The sequence below is a fragment of the Serinus canaria genome, chromosome 2 (assembly GCF_022539315.1).
Source record: "Serinus canaria isolate serCan28SL12 chromosome 2, serCan2020, whole genome shotgun sequence".
NCBI classification, from domain to species: domain Eukaryota; kingdom Metazoa; phylum Chordata; class Aves; order Passeriformes; family Fringillidae; genus Serinus; species Serinus canaria.
This window is the reverse complement of record NC_066315.1, coordinates 85,905,793-85,915,512: the sequence shown is the minus strand read 5'-3', so window position 1 is coordinate 85,915,512 and position 9,720 is coordinate 85,905,793. Positions and strand designations below refer to the sequence as shown.

The 9,720-nt window shown below is 37.6% G+C and overlaps 1 protein-coding gene across 2 annotated transcripts in view; it reads left to right on the top strand.

Moving 5' to 3' along the window:
- The first annotated feature begins 312 nt into the window (after positions 1–312).
- GALNT1 (polypeptide N-acetylgalactosaminyltransferase 1) overlaps positions 313–9,720 on the top strand; it is a 108,165-nt gene continuing 98,757 nt past the window's right edge. The window contains exon 1 of one of the 2 annotated variants that reach the window (XM_050971363.1): positions 313–499. The gene's annotated coding sequence lies outside the window, so the exon portion shown is untranslated. The remainder of the gene's footprint in view (positions 500–9,720) is intronic. The other variant, XM_050971364.1, reaches the window with a different exon arrangement.

Sequence of the window (9,720 nt, the reverse complement as noted above, 5' to 3'; positions counted from 1 at the left end):
ATGGAGAGCTCACTCACGGACAGCGTGTGTGCCAGGGACCCCATGTCCTTCTCCACAGAGCTGCTTCCCAGCAGCTCAGCCCCCAGCCTGTCCTGGTGCAGGGCTGCCTCCCCCGGTGCAGGATCCTGCATTTGCCTTTGTTGAATTTCAGACAGCTCCCCTCTGCCCATCTCCACCCTGTCAAAGTGCCTCTGAAGGGCTGCACAGCCCTCTGGGGTATCACCCTCTCCTCCCAACTTTGTGTTATCAGGGAACTTGCTGAGCAGAACTCTGCCCCTTCCGCTGAGTCATTGATGAACAAGTTAACACTGTGTCCAGTATTGAACCCTGGGGGACGCCACAAGTGATAGGCCTTCAACAGGAGCCTGTGCCACTGATTATGACCCTCTGGGATCTGCTGTTCAGCCAGTTCTCAATCCACGTCACAATCCTGGAACACCCATTGCTCATTGAGAAATAGGAACAATGAAAATGTAAACAACAACTCTGTCTGTGGGGGGTGAGTAATAGAGTTAGGGATGAGAGAAGGGCTGTGGATTTGCTTGGTTCATTCTCCCCACTCCTTTGAGTGGCTGTCTATAACCAGCTCTGCTGAAAATGAAGAGGTGTTTTTCTGCTGAATAAGTGTCATATGTACCTTGCTGGGTTCCTGTTACACACTTAAATGAGCAGTCGCTTTGTGATACAGACGAGGTCTCGTTTGAACAAGGGCAAATTGCAATTCCTAACCTGGCTTGGTGCAACAAGGCTCTTCCTGCTGTTAATTTTGAACCTGGCTTGAGTTGTATACCTGTCCCTTACTGGTGTTGTAAGGTATGTTTTTATATGCTATCTTGCTAATATGAAAATTAAATACAGCTCAGCAACAACACTGCATGCTTTCTGATGTGAATAGTCTCCAACTTGCCTGTTTGGGATAGTCTGAGGGAGCTGGAAAAGCCCTTGGTACTTTTTTTAGTAATATTTGGGACAAAATGCAGGAATTTCCTGAATTAGGGAAGAAGATCTTAGGCTCTTATCCAAGATGTGTGATGTGAGGATTTGGGTTTTTTGTTTGGTTTGGGTTTTTTGGCTTTTTTTACCCTTTGGCTGTATGAATATTGACCATGATAATTTTCTCATCATGCACAGGGGTTTAGTACAATGTGAAGCTTTTTGAGGCATTTGAAGGGTGGTGGGTGCCTCACAATTTAAGATTCCATTTTTTTTATGGAGGAAGAAGGTGCTGGGAGGAAAAAAAAAAGTTTGAACAGCCAGCAGAAATATCTTTTGTGTGAGTTAGGATAAGCAGAGTGGAGAGAGCAAGGTCCCCAGGAGCCATGTGAGTCAGAGCTGCTCCCTGCCCCAGCCCCAAGTGCAGATTCCCAGCCAGTGGAGAGCTGTGCCAGCTCTCTTCCTACCGGTGAGCTGGCCCAGTGGAGTGGCTGCCTGTGGTGGGAGGCCCTCTGACTGACACATTCAGGCTGCCTCGGAGGAAATGTGCTCAATGCTTTCAGTTCAAGTGCCTGGCAATTCTTCTGCTCCATCAAAAGGAAAAGGCTAGTATGTGTAATTGTGTATTTATTTTATTTCAAGCTTTGAACTTAAATCTCTCTCAGTATCCAGCTTACATCCTTCCTGGCTGTTTAACTGTCAATATTCTTATTATTCTTACTTCTGTACTACAGAAAATGGTGTGTATTAAAAATGAAGTAACGGCTTTACTCATTAGCTATATTGCAGGTTTTAAGTTTATCAGGTACCTAAAATGAAGCAAGACAATACGTATAACCCCTCTGTATATCACTGAATTAGAATGAAGAGTTTAGCCTTCTTAAATAACCTCTTCCTGGTATTTTGGGTGGTGTTTTTTGTACCTACAAAATGGGGATAACCTTTTATTGGACGGTAGGTTGAAATAAAGATAGGAATCTGTGGTAGTTAAGAAATAGCTCCTAGTGATGGTTACATGGTGATTTGTAGTATTACAATTTCCAACAGTATCCAACACGTTCAGGCAAGTTTTTTGTTAATTTAGCCATTTTTAGCAGCTTTGCACAGGTGCAATTTGTGCTAGAATTTGTAAGATTTTAACTCTTCAATAAGACTCAAGTTGTATTAAAAACAAAAACAATTGTTTTTTTCTCATTTTGGCTGCGTATGTGTCTACTGGGTATCATTTGAATTTTCATAGAGGCTCTGGAAAAAGGAAGGATTGAAGTTCTTATGTTCACTGCTCTGTCAGGTACAAAGCAATGGATTCCTACAGGGTAGCTTGTGGGGTCTTGGTGGTGTTTTGTACCTTATTCTTTAAAAGTACTTGGAAGCTTTGATGACTTTTCAGAGCCTGCATAGTGAACTCTTGTGATTTGCATTTGTTCCCTGCAATTTGCAGCTGCAGGCACTGCACTAGCTTTGTTTAAATATAATGCCAAATGCCTTTAAAATAGGTATTTGAACTGTGGATTAAGGAGACTACTTTGGTAATATTAAAGGCCTTTTTACTGCACACATCAAATATCTAACATACAATGCAATCTTCCTGAAGCCATTCCTGTATTCTTAGTAACACAAAAAGAGAAGCAGGGTCTTTAGAAATGCCTTTTGTCATTTTCCTAGTAGTCTCTCCTTCTCAAAGTTTATTTGAAAATGTGACAAATTTGACACATCAGAAATGAGCAATAAGAGTCAAAGTGCTGTTCTGTTTGCAGTTTAGTTGTACTTTACTTGAATTTTTGGTACTAACTTAGCTAAAGTTATGCTGATACTTGTCAGTGTTGTTACTTGAAGTGTGGACTAATGACCAAAAATTATATTCATGCTATGCCTGGCAGGTTTTACCAAAATACTATGAAGCAAGGATATGCAACCCAAAAGGTTTTGTTAAATACAGATTTCACTATGGTAAAATAGAGTTTTGTGCTGGGGAAAAAAAATTACACATAGTATTTGACTTCGATTTTAAACATGATAGTGTTTGCATACAGTATGAAAGGAAGAAACTGGCCATTGTGCAAGTTAATGGAATCCTGTATTCTTTATATCCCAAATAATTAATTATTAAGCAATATTTTGTATATTTAGGTACTGCCTCAAAAGATTTATGAAATTAGTTTATCATATTAAATTTAATATTTTCTTTTTGAAAGTGAAAATGGGTTAACAATTTCCCTATTTAGTTTGCATTCAGTCTGATGAATGTTTTCTGCAGTTATTCATGTGAACAAGTTCTTGATTTCCTAAAGGCTCAGCTGAGAAAGATAAAAATGTCATGATACTAATTTGCATAATCTTTAATGTAGTAACCACCTTGAAAATGCTGAGGATTTGTAGACTGAAAAATATGTGGATTAGCTTAATAAGTAATCTGATTTATGAACATAAAATCTTGGTAGGATGGCTATTAGTTTGCAAGCAATCTGGAGACTGAGCATGGTTATATAATTAATTTATTAATAATTCTAAGGAATAAATTCACAGAAATAAAACTGTCCCATTGAATTCATTACCAGAACAGGGGTTGTAGTCACTGAATAAATTGCTCAGAGGGATTAGCTCATGCATCTCTGCTTGTTGCAGCAAGTCTTCTGGTGCTATAGCACTCTTAATTCTATAGTAACTTTGCATTTGCCTGTACATTAAGCCTGTGGTATTTTTATTGCAATTGGGATACAAATTTGAGTAAGTCAGTAAATGCCAACAGTGTCTCTAAATGTTAGTGGGCAATCTGTGGATGTTACTTGCTTTTCTCACTATTAATTCTCAACACAAGAAAAAACCTCAAAAGGTGAAGAATTCAACCAAGGTCTGACATCTGCTTGATGACATCTTGGCTTTGGTGGTTGTTTGTCAATTTCACTTGTTTTTTTCCTAAATGCTAGCTAGGACTTCAAGTGCTAGATGAACTCCTCTGGTGTGTGCAGAACTAGTCAGATTGCACCCTATGTCTAGTCTGAGTTGCTACTGTGCAAACCAGATGATTGGATGGACAAAAAAGCCCTAATTAAATGTGCAGATACTCAAGAAGAGCCCAGTTGGAGCATAAGATTAGAACTTAGAGAGAATGTTTCTCAGCTTCTCTTTTTTTTTGGTCTTTAAAAAAAATATATATATGTAAATAAATCAGCACAAACAAGCACAAATTCACACTTAAATTTCCACATCCAGTAATTTTAAAAGTCTCACCTGTTGATCCTGGGAAATCCTTACAGTTCATGTGAAGTGACCAGAAGTAAAATGATAGTGCTTAGCATCAGTGCAAAGCTAAAATTCCTAAAAAGGCTGTTTCTTCTTTAGTAGAAACTGTTCTGTGTGAAGGAAAAAAAATGAAAATGATTGGAACTCCATAAATCATGGGCTGGGGCAAAAAGGAGTGGATAACAATTGCAGTAGAAGGCATTGCAGAGCCTGGGTGATTTATGAGCTGGCTATGAATCAGAGGATTGCAGTGCCCTGAAACACACACGTCACAGGAGCAGGAAGCCTGCAAGGCACACACAGTATTCCCTTTGCTTGTCAAAGCTTTGGTTAGGCTCAATTTGAATGCTATGTCTAGCTTTGGGCATTACACCTCTGGGCTCTCTCCAAGTCTTTCCTGTCTTGAAGAGAAGGAGAGGATCCTCTGAGGTCTAGGGAGTGCAGTCTATGAAAAGTGGTTGAGAATTTGGTTTGTCTATGTAACATAAAGATAAGGAAGAGAAGGGAACTGGAGGAGGTTCCAGCTGGAAAGGAAGAGCTGTTCTCTGTTCCTGTTGTAGATGAACTCAATTTATTATGTGCTATAGACCACTCTTTATATACAAAACAGACTTCACACATTTTTGGGTTTGTGTGGATTTTGGTTTTGTTTGTTTTGGTTTTACTTTTTTTTTTGTTTGATTGTTTATTTGTTTTTAATAATAATGTCCCTACTAGAAGAATCTGTTTTGTTACTATTTGTGATGCACTCAAGTGGGAATATGTAGAAGAATTTTAATATTTGCAAAGAACAATGCTTGGTTTTTGGTTTTTTTTTTTTCAATGATAAGGTGACAACACTTTGAAAGGGTTTGGGCTTTCTTTCTAGGTTTTGGTAGAGAAGTCCAAGGATATGAAAGGCCACTGCAAAAGGGGAGGGACCATCTCTCTCTGTGTCTGTAACAATGAAGAAATAAAGGGATTAACTTTGCAGCAAGGAAGATTCAGGTTGTATTACAAAGAGCTTTTTTTCAGAGAAGGCCTGCTTCACACTAGAATAGCTTGCTTTTGAAGGTTTTGAAAAACAGGTTAGACATCTGCCACAAAAGATCATGCACAACTGATTCTACCCAGAGACAGGAGAGTAGATTAGATGACCTCTCAAGAATTTCTGCAGTTCTGTTTTCTGTGATTCTGTCAGTTCCATGGTTATTTGTTAAAGGCATGTGCTTTCACACAGAGCAGTGAGAATGTGAGGCTGGCTGGACAGGGTCAGAGTGTTTAACCCAGTGCACCATCCCTGTGGGAGCTGAAAGCAGATGTGCAGGGAATACTGTACAAACAGGGCGACTACACAGGGTGGTACTTTTCCTGTAGATGGTTCCTGTTTAGTAGCTTTTGTTAGATTCCAGTTCCTTGTATTTATCTGGTACCCCTTGAACAAGTTTGAGCATTTGGTGTTCATGGTATTCCACAACGAGAAGCTCTTGCAGCTCCATCACCTGTGTCCAAACCTTTCTCTTGGTTTTGAACCTGACCCTCTTTTAGCTTCATTTGGTGCTTCTTGGCTCTCGTTCTTTTAGGCAGACATTATAGACCCATCCTCTCCATTGCAGCTGAAGACTTTATCAACCTCTTCCTTATTCATTCTTAAACATTTTTGTGTCTTGATTCAAAAGTTTTACCTTACATAGCTATTTATTATATGGCAGATGATGCTTGGATTTTCCTTGTTGCCCTCTTTGGAACACGTTGAGCTCTAGATCCTTTCAGATGGAGGGCGCAAAAGTCATATAGAAGTTAAGATGCAGTCACTGTATAGGTAGTAAAGAGATGTTCTTTGTTTTATTCTCAATTCCTTTTCAGATAAGTGATTTCTTTTCTTTTTGTGATGTTGTTGACCACTAAGCTTATGTTTCCATAATCTGCTGTCCTAACCTCAAAGCCCCTTTTCCTGAGTAATATTGGTCAGCTCATTGTTTATTTGAAATTTGGAAAGCTTTATTCTCTTGCTCCTTTTCTGGGTTTCTTATAAATACAATGAGCAGCACGAGTCCCAGGGTAGATTTCTGTGAGGACTGTTAACTTCCCTAACTCTTGTAGGTGATTTTATTCTATTTTTGAAAAATTCTTCATCTGTGCAAGAGCCTTTATTATTTTTTGGTAGGTCCTTAGCCTCCTTAAGCCTTCTGGAAATCCTGATAGATTGTATCATCTGGATTTCCACTGCCTGTGTGCCTTTGGGAATAAAATTAAGACAGTAGTAGGAAACAATGTGATTATCTTAGGCATGAGAAGCTATTCTACTCACCAAATGCAAATGTGTTGGTTTAGTCACACTGTCACGTTCCAAGTTCTGATACATGGCCTTTCTGTGCTTTTTAATGCTCAGAATACAATGATATAATCATTTCTGTCTTGATTTTTTTTAATACTGGCATTATAAATGAATGCATTTTACTGCTTGAAGAAAGATTTTGATGAAGATCATTGTTAACTGAGTGGTGTTGAATATGCCATGTTGCACAATAAAAAATTTGCAAGACAATTTAAATCTTTTCAGTACTAATCATGCCTATTGAAACAAACTACATTTTTTTTCTCAATACTGTTTGGTGTTGTGTTATTGCTGACATTATTGACAAAAATAGATGTATTGTCTTTTATATTTTCTAATTTGTAGTTGAATATCGCTCAGCAAAAGGAAAAGCAGCTTCAAATCAGGGTTATGCTCTACTAGTTATGTCCATTGCTCTGGATTTGGTAAAAAGGCTGAGTTTACTTGCCTGTATTAGTTGGATGTATACAGTCCTTTGCCAACAGGAAATGTTGCTGATTATGCCATTATATGAGCAAGCTAAGATCTCTGCCTCTTTAATGGAAAAGAGCCCATCATTAAAAATGTAATGCATATTTTCAGGTAATTAAAAATTATGCATCTGAGTACTTTTCAAGGTTTTTCCCTTCCCCCAATTCCTTCCTCCAGCACACTTCTGGCATGGGAATGTGTTGTTTCCTGTAGCAAATACTGAGAGCTGATATGAACAGAAGATATTGTCTTGATCACCTTTCATCTTTTCTGATTGAAAATGTTATCTGCATGGCCTTTTAGTTAAAAAAAACCAAAAATATTTAAATCCCTCTCTTGAAGTGTTTCAAGGAATTTGTCTTCTCCAGCTAAGGATCTGAGAATGCATATAATTATACATAATAATTTCACCACTGTCAGATTAGATTGATTTTTAGTCACTTTTGTGCAGATTAGATTCAGCTCAGGTGCTCATACTGAAAGGAGGTGCATTAATCTGCAGTGACGTTCAGTCTCTCCCAATTAGTAAGTTCTAAGAGATGTTAGATAATGTGAGTTTGGTGATGTGAAGCATTTTTGTTCTGCCATGGATTTAGTAAATTTAAGGAGTTTTAGGCCTTCAAAGGCAACTATCAGCAACTTAAGTGTCTGGCTAAAAAAAAAAAAAGAAAAATTAATAGGAGAAGATTTCTGACAGATTTAAAGATTGGAGACAAATTATGGTGGTTCAGCTGAGACTTTGAGGGACACTTAAAAAAACCCCCGAAACATTTCTGTAATGTAAAGATGTAACACACACATCTTTATGCAATCAAAAGGTGGCTTAAAATTTTGGTTGGTGTATTGACTTTTAAAATGTGCATAAGTTGGCATAGTGGTTTCCCTAATGCTACATAACCTTGTTTTCTAGCATGCATGTGTTTCTGTGTAGTGTTGAAGGTCACACATTAATTTCTTCAAACTGCATGTGGTCAGACCATAGTTTTAATTATTTGCCAGGCAATGGTACATTAGCATTACAGAAGAGAACAGTGAAGGACGAAGTACTGAAAAATGAAGTGCGAATAAATGACATTGCAATGTGTGCATGTCTTCTGATTTTGCAGAATTAATGCTGTCAAGGCTGTGCTGTAGCTTGGAGTATATATGTGTTGCTTAATTATCTCAGTTACTGAATATGCTTATTGCATAATCTGGGGTAGGAGTAATTGAGTCCATTACTGTACATAAACAATTGCCAATTTATAGTACTTCAGAAAAAATTCTTGACTGTAAACAGATGTTACAGAATCTAAAATATTGATGCTATCCTGCTTTTGCCATGATGAAATCTTGAGTGATTTTCTAAATGTGTGCTTTGCCAATGCTTGTTGAAAATTGATGGTATTTTCTTTATGTTTCTTGGAGAAAAGAGCCCACTCCTGCTTCAATTTTTGAATGAGCTGTTAGTTTATTTTTATTTATTTAATGTTGGTGTTAGCTAATGCCAATAAGCCACTTCTTTTTTTCTAACCTAAGAAGACTGGCTTTTGATTAAATGAGAGCAATATAGGATGTGATTTTACTGATGAAGCAACAATGATTTTGTGGGCAGGTAGGCAGTTTTCAATCTCAATTAAAAAGATACAAGTTCATTGCATTTCAGAAATGTTTGCATAAATCCCAAATTTTTGTTCAAACAAACAAAATACCCAATCTGCTAGGAGCTCAGTATGAATACCAGAAACTAGTTTGAACAGCCTGGCAAGATGTAAGGGTTTTTCTGCAGATCATTATCCCTTGTAGTTTTAAGGTTTAAATTCTTAAATGTTGCCAGAATGTTACCCTTCCTAGTCCCAAAGCAGTGGTCAATATCCACTTTCCCACTTTCATATGATTCTGATTGTTTAAAATTGCACGTGAGGTTAAAAAGAAGCAATTTTTTTCTACATCTGAAATAATACATATAAGAAATAAACTTGGTTAGTGGGGTTTGGGTTTTATGTTGTTTGAAGTTTTTTTTCCTTTATTGGTGATAATGAAATATCTACTGCTTTACAATATGTAACTCATGCACCAGAAAGGACACCATAGCCTTGTCTGTGTGATTTCTGTTTGGGTGGAACAAGGCCTGGTCTGATTCCTCTTGGAAGCAGAGGAAAACTCTCCCTTGACCATAGCAAGAGCTAGAATCCCTGCAGAAAGAGGAGTTAATTCATGTACTTAATGAGATTATATTGCTCTAAAACTGGAAGTGGGAGCTCTGATGTCTTACAAGAATGAAGTTGCAATGTGTATGAAAGACTTTGTTTCCAACTGCCCCCTTGCTTTCTTAGCTTATGAATTTTTAATATTGTATGCCATATTACTGTATTCATTAATTCATATTACTGTATGCCATATAGCAGTGATAGATTTAGTGATAGTTTTATAAATACATAAATATAAATATACTTCAATATTATGTGATTGGATGTCACATATCCAGACACAATTATGTATTTAAAAAGGATAAAACGTCTATGTAAACACATATGTAGAGGTATGAGTGAGTGTGTACAAGAAGACCACAGAGGACCCTCCTATTATCATTAAAGCTTTTCTGTAGAGTACAGTAAGTGAGTACGTGCCTTCTGTTATGCATAATTATTCTCCAGTCTCAAGGGGAAGTTTTGTATCTTACGTCCGCAGTATGAAACTGATCTCACAAATACTCAGCCCAGAAGTGTTCATTTAATCTTGGAAGTAGTCCCACTGAATTTAATGAGCCCTTGGAT